Source organism: Solanum tuberosum, unplaced genomic scaffold, assembly GCF_000226075.1.
Source record: "Solanum tuberosum cultivar DM 1-3 516 R44 unplaced genomic scaffold, SolTub_3.0 scf00107, whole genome shotgun sequence".
Classification (NCBI taxonomy): domain Eukaryota; kingdom Viridiplantae; phylum Streptophyta; class Magnoliopsida; order Solanales; family Solanaceae; genus Solanum; species Solanum tuberosum.
The window spans coordinates 973,270-980,754 of record NW_006239036.1 but is presented as its reverse complement, the minus strand read 5'-3'; the positions used below and the strand labels follow the sequence as shown (position 1 = coordinate 980,754).

At 34.0% G+C, this 7,485-nt stretch overlaps 1 long non-coding RNA gene across 1 annotated transcript; it reads left to right on the top strand.

Moving 5' to 3' along the window:
• The first annotated feature begins 584 nt into the window (after positions 1–584).
• On the top strand, positions 585–6,615 carry LOC107061012 (uncharacterized). Its single transcript, XR_001473707.1, has 5 exons — positions 585–758; positions 895–948; positions 2,879–2,981; positions 3,143–3,207; positions 6,422–6,615. It is a non-coding gene; the product is annotated as an uncharacterized lncRNA (long non-coding RNA).
• Positions 6,616–7,485: the final 870 nt, after the last annotated feature.

Genomic DNA, 7,485 nt, shown 5'->3' with positions numbered 1-7,485 from the left:
GCGCTCTCCAACAATGAAGGTAAAAGTGTCACCGCATTCTTGAAAAAGAATATCTTCTCTAGATTTGGTACACCGAGGGCTATTATTAGCGATGGAGGTTCTCACTTTTGTAATAAGTTCTTGAAGGCACTACTTGAGAATATGGTGTCCGTCACAATGTAGCCACTCCTTACCATCCATAGACTAGCGGTCAAGTTGAAGTATCCAACAGAGACACTACTAGAAATTAGGCCTACGGCAACGGATTTTTTAGCAACGCTTAAGACACTGTTACTATAGAGGGTCTATTGCAACGGTTTGAGCCGTATATTGTTGCTATGGCTAAATAATAAATCCGTTGCCATTGTGTGAAAACCGTTGCAATAGACCTACATATTGCAACAGTTACGATAATCGTTGCCATAAAGTCATCTATGGCAACATTTAATGCGAACAATTTTCTATTGGAACGGTTATTAAATCCCTCCATAATTTCCCTCTCTTATTTTGGCTGAACCCGCCAAAAGCTTTTCATTATATTTTATTTTTAATTAATTTTGTAAATACAATTTACTTTTCTCTTTATCAGATATCGATACAAACGAGGCAAACATTAAGCTCATTTCCCCTCTCTTCAACAAGCAGAGCACAAAAGTTGTCACTCTTCTTCACTTTGACCTGATTTTTCATCAATTCTGTGGAGCTTAGCAGAAGCTAAACACATAGCATATCGATGGAACACAGAAGTTGTGGAGCTTTGCAAGGATATTAATCTGATTGTAAGTTCTTCATGTCTGTCATTTTAGGGCAAACATAAAACCATTTTTTTCTTCGAATCTAAACCCATTTATCTCTTCATACCTCTTGTGAAATCTAATGAAATGGAGGGTTGTATGTTTTCTTGTAAAATCTAAGGAAATGGAGGCTTTCTTCTTCAACTGCTGGAGGTTCTCTTCTTCAATCTTTGAGGTTATAGCTGAAGAAACTACAAGTTTGAGCTTTTGAGCTTTTCTTCTTGAATCTCTTCTTTTGTCTTTAATCTTTGGGTGTGGTTAGTGTATTTGATGTGTTTCTCTGATTGTGGGTTTTTTCCCATTAAGTTATAGCTATCGTGGGTTTAATGTTTTGTTGGAGTTATGGTGAAATTGACTGCTCTAGACCATAATTAACTTGACATTGATGTTGTATTTCTTGTCCATGAGTTATTCAATCGGGTTTGAAAACCCTTGTATTGATGATGTCGTCATTGATTTCACCTCTCACTTGAGTAGGATGTCAAAAATTCACTTTCGTTATTGTTGAAGATTTACGTTATAGAAATAGGAAACAAGAGATAAATTAACATGAAAATGAAATAAACTAAAATTTACTACTGGTTGGTACTAAAATTTGCTACTGGTTCGGAAAGTGATTGTCTCTGCCAATCATCACCATCCAGAGCACTGCACAATCTACTCCCGCCAGCACTTCCTGCCTCCGGCCGAGTCTGCCATGGTCGCTTGAGCTATAGCCATGGATGTAACTTGTTAGTGTTCCCCCTTTTTTCGCATTTCTCAGTTGGATTCTTTCCGATTTATCGATGTATATAATTGTTGTGAAATTTCATGGGTAGATAATTTCTTGGATATCATCATCATACTTTTGATTTTCCTCTTTTCTCCTTTACTGATTTCTTCTAATTGTTGAAGTACCTCTTTTTTTTGCTCCATTTAATTATCAAAAGTGCTATTGTTTGACATTATTTTAGGTTCTATTTCCTATTTTAATAGAATGTAGACTGTGTTGTGACTTTTCTATAGTTGATCCTTCGTTGATTTCTTCTTGAAATGTACTCGTATCTGATCATGAATTATAAAATAATTATTCACTTGATTATCTTGCTCTTGATTCTCAAATTTGGTACTTCCAGTTTGTCCAAATTGAGAACTTTCCTCCCCTGTGAAGGTAACTCTCGAAATGTATTATATTGTTGTCGTCCTTCCACCTTAAATGCATGATTAGATAGATAGTAAGCTAATGAAGTCCCTTCCCCTATATATGTGCTCAATGTTAATTGTAGCATCTTTCGTGAGAGCTAGAGTGTCTTCCACAATAATTCTAATATTCCAAGGCATCTCTCATTTTCCTTGTAGTATAATTTTCAGATATTTCTTCTGCTTGTGTATAGATGAGGTTACATTCTTGATCTCTTAGGCAATAAGCATAAGAACCATTGCCTGGATTACCTTTACCTGAACCATCTGTGTTACACTTGATGTTATTTGCATTTGGGGGCTTCCAATGATCCTCTCATAATAATCTTTGTCTTGTCATCCTCTAAGAATTATACCATGTCTAACCAGTTGGTGGGGGAATTGTTTCAAACTTAGAAAAATTGTCATTGCAAATTGCCATACATTTAGAGTAACCTGATAAACAACTCTGTTATATGTCATGTTTCCCTGTGTCTAATGATATTTCTTCTACTCCAAATTCCCCATAGTATTATTGCAGGCATAACCTTCAAAAGTTGTTGAAGCTTATGACCTATCATTGTTGTCCACCATGTTACTAGCACTTGATTCAGGTTCTGTATTTTTAAGTTTAAACCTGCAAATTGACCAACATAGACCCATGATTTCCTTACTTTTTATGATTGTTGTAGGCCTGTAGCATTAGTTAAAAGAAAAAAAATCTAAAAATCACTTTTGAAGACTGTTCTGCCTTGATTTCTTATATAAAAAAATCAGTAGGGATTTTTCTTTTTGGAAAAAGAATTGAACATTGTTGATAGATGTTGCATCAACATTGAACATTGTTTCCCATGCCAACAATTTTTTAAATCTAATTTATTTTTCTTTCTATTAGAATATTGATACAACCATTTTCTAAAGACATTTCTCATCTCTTCAACAAGCAGAAGACCATACGTTGTCACCATCTTCTCTTGGACCTATTTTTCAACAAAAAGAACACAATTTCAGGGCAAGCTTATGGGGTTTTGTAGGGATTTGAATCTTATGGTAAGTTCTTCTTGTCTGTAATTTTAGGGCAAACTTAAACCATTTTTTTTCTTCAATCGTAAACCCATTTCTGTTTAGAAACTGTTGTGAAACCGAAGGAAATAGAGGGCTAAAGGTTTGCTTGTGAAATCTGAGAAATCTTGATTTTTTTTCTTCAACAGCTGAAGGTTCTGTTCTGACATCTTTGAGGTTATAGCTGAAGAAACTTCAAGTTTGAGCTGTTAAGGTATTCTTCTTGAATCTCTTTTTTTTCATTTAATCGTTGAGGTGTAGTTACTGTATTTGATGTATTTTTTTTTTTTCTGATTGTGGGTTTTTCCCATTAAGTTTTAACTATTGTGGGTTTAAAGTTTTGTTGGTAGTTATGGTGAAATTGATTATTCTAGACAATATTTCTCTTGAGATTGATGTTGGATTTGTTGTTCCATGAGTTATTCAATCGGTTTTGATTACCCTTGCATTGATGATGTCTTCCTTGCTTTCACCTCTCGCTTGAATAGCTAGGATGTGAGAAATTTCACTTTCATTATTGTTGAAGAGTTACATTAGAGCAATAGGAAACAAGAGATATATTAGCATGAAAATGGAAAAGAACTAAAATTCATTGCTGGTTAGTATTAGACTTTTTGACATTAAAATCTGAAACTTTGTAAAATTCTAGATCAATATTATTTGCCTTAAAAATCTGTTTTATCACTTTTGAAGACTGTTTTGCCTTGATTTCCTATCAAAAAGAAAATCAGTAGGGATACATTTTTGAAAAGAATTGAATCCTCAAGGCGATTTATTGGTGTGTTAGAATATGACCAACCTTCATCTGAATCCAGCGACCATTTTCCATTTCTTGAATGTTCATAAGTCTTTAATAACATAAATTTGAAACCATGATAAGCTTGTTAAAGTTATTTCTTGACAGGTCATGTAGATCAGTGTTTTGTATATATTTCCAATGATAAAGGGAACTTTGATATTTGTTTCATATATTAAGAAAAACTATGAAATGCTTGTTGTAAATTGAATTGTGATTGCTATGAGTTTTAAACTACATATTCTCCATGTACATTTTGAGATATGTTTGTTCATGTGTAAAACATTGTTGTCTTTTTATTTCATAGTTTATCATAAATTTGATTCTTTTTATCTTTTTGTGTCGCATAGATATCAATGGATAATTTAGATAGAAGTTGGATTAGTCTCAGACGATGCAGTGAAAAATATATTAGTGGAGTGAATGATTTTCTTGATAAGGCATTTCAACGAGCTTCTAAAGGAAATGAAATATTATGCCCTTGCAAAAAATGCATCAATCGTTATTGGCATTATAGAAATGTGGTGGAGGATCACTTGATTGTAAATGGATTTGAATGTTCCAGTTGAATGTTGAGTTTTCTACTCACTTTTTGTGTATAGATTTATCTCGATCAGGACCCTATTTTGAGTATCAAAACCTTGGACTCTTATTTTCCTTTTCCAAATGTTTTGGTTGTGAAAACGTTAGTCTTTGAATCATTGTTCTCTCATTAGTGTGCCATCTTAAATTGTGAAATTATTGTGGCTCTTATTTGTTAGTGAAATTGTTGGACTGTTGGAAACGATAAATATTTAGCACTAAAGGGCTAGCCTACTGCTGACACATATGAACTGTTGTTGGAAGTGCTAGTTTGTAGACAATTTGTCTGTGTATCTACGCTGTTGTTGGTCCTTTTGCTAAGATTAGTAACTTGTTGTTAGTTTAAATTAAGGATCATCCTCGCTTGACTTGGCAGATCTGAAAACCATGAATCTCAAACCTGCCTGAAGTGTCAAAAGCCATGTTGGCTAATAATTTGCAAGCATATTCCTGTGACTTTAGCTTGGCCAAATGGATTGTCTTTCCTATATGTAGTGGAGTCTGGATGAAGTTTTGGATACTTATAAATTGTGTGCTTGCTGTGTGCGTGTGATTTATAACTTCAATTGCTTGAATTTGACTAGTTATGGTGAATTGGAAGGGTTTGAATAAAGTCTGAAGGTTCTGTCCCTTCCTGTTTTGTTGTTAAAATTCCTTCCCTTGAAAATTGTTTTTTTGAGATATTGTGGTATACTTATTTGGTACACTCCTAGTGTTGCTATATTTGAATGTTATGTTTATTTTATTATATATTCCCCTTGAATGTGTTTTGTTAATGTGTCTCTCTTTTGATACAAAGCTATATTACCAATTTTTGAGCCATTTGTATCGCCCAACCAGCCCTGCACCCACTAAAAGAAAAACAAATCTAATCTGAGTCATTTCAGGTTGCTGGATACAACTTGCAGTTTACATGCAGCAGGCAAAAAAATAGTAAAAAGTTTGTGTCAAAGACTAATAGGCAGGCTGGTTAAATAGTTTGACTAACTAAAGGTTACTTAATAGTAATTGGCCAAACTGTAGGTTATATCGATTATTTTCTGCTACTATATAATGCACCAACCTTTGTTAACATACTCAAAGTATGTGTCGTGATATAAGGAAAAAGTTCAGATTGCAAGAAATGCACTTTTGGCATATTACATATGCTCGATAAGTCAGAAGTGATTCTTTATATAAATGGATTGTTATAAGTATTGTTTTTCTGTGTAATGGTGACTAAGTGGGAATCAAGACATGTAAAGATTCTGTCTTTTGCATTTTATGTTTGGTTTTATCACTATCTCTTGTTATTTGCTCTGTCACTAAAGTGTTTTTTTGAATGTATTTTTGAGATTATTTGTTCATTTGGTGAAGTTGGGTCACAGGACAGGAATGTGTTTTACATATTCTCTTCCTCTGTTTCCCTCATATCCTCCTTCATTTGGTGGAAGTTGTATTTTTCACAAGGAACCAAACTCATCTTCTTCATCCCCATCTGGAAATAAGAACAGTCCAATTGTTCTTTTAATTATAGTTATATTAGTTGTCCTGTTTTTCATATCTGGTCTGCTCCATTTGCTAGTTAGATTTCTTATCAAACACCCTTCTTCTTCAGCAGCATCTCAATCTAATGGATACCTTGAAGTTTCTAGTTCAGATTCTTTGCAAAGGCAGTTATAATAGTTATTCCATTTACATGATTCTGGTTTGGATCAAGCATTTATTGATGCATTACTTGTCTTTTTGTACAAAGAGGTTGTTGGTCCTAAAGAGCCCTTTGATTGTGCTGTTTGTTTGTGTGAATTCTCTGATAAGGATAAATTGAGATTGCTCCCTAATTGTAGCCATGCTTTCCATATCAGCTGCATTGATACTTGGCTAAGTTTACCTCCACTCTTTTGGTTTTACCTTTTTTCTTTATGCATAGTTGATTGAGCAAATTAAATGTTTGATTATTTCACTTACACAGATGTGGAGTAGATAGAGACATGATTTAATTACGTAAATATGAACTATCTTTCTTCAACATTTGCTCTCAATAAACTTTTATTTTTCTGGTCTTTTATAGGTGGAGAAGATAACCAAGGGGATGATGAAAGCAGTGATGAAGACCTTATTACTTGATCTAATTGATTGAAAGATGTAGAAATCTATTGCTTTAGCTCGACTCTTTTGCTTCTTGACATTTTGAAACTTTTGTTAAGCTACAATATTTTGTTTTAGTTTCTATTAGTATGGAACTTGTGCAAACTATTGAAAACATGTGTTTTGGTATATATATGTGAATCGGCTATATATATAGATATCTGTGTGTGTGTGTGTGAATCGGCTATATATAATTAGTCGTTTTCTTACGTGATTTGATTTAGAGTATTTTTTTATAAATTGTTGTTGATTTATATATATATATATATATATAATGCTCAACAAGCCTGAGCTATTGCAACATGTTGGGAAAAACTGTAGATTCATATAGATTGATTGCAATAGAAAATAAAAATGTTGCAATATCAATTAAAATCGTTGCCATAATATTTAAAAATGTGTTGCCTTATTTCAATCTATTGCAACATACTCTATTGCAATGATTGCTAACAGTTACCACAACCCCTAGTGCAACAGTTGTAAACCATTACAATTGTTGTAATATTATAGTGCCTATAGATGGACGGAAAACTGTTGCAATAGAGGTTCCTATAGCAACGCTTTCAGGAACCATGACATTAACCGTTACAATGGAGCTATAGTAACGCGACCAGATGAGACGGTTGCAAAATTGTTGCTATAGCGCTCAGGCAACGGTCTTAGGTCCTATTGCAACGCATATGAAACTGTTGTTGTAGACCAAAATTCTAGTAGTGAGAGATCAAACAGATATTGGGGAAGACTGTGAATGCTAATAGAACGGATTGGTCAAGGAAGCTTGATGATGCTCTACGGAGGAGATGATCAAGTGGCTGGATGCGGGAGTTATTTATCCCATTGCAGTTAGTAGTTGGGTATGTCCTGTACAGTGTGTGCCTAAAAAGGTGGTATGACTGTGGTTCCAAATGAAAGAAATGAGCTTGTTCCAATGAGGCTCGTTACTGGATGGAGAGTTTGCATGGATTACCGGAAGTTGAATGCGTGGAC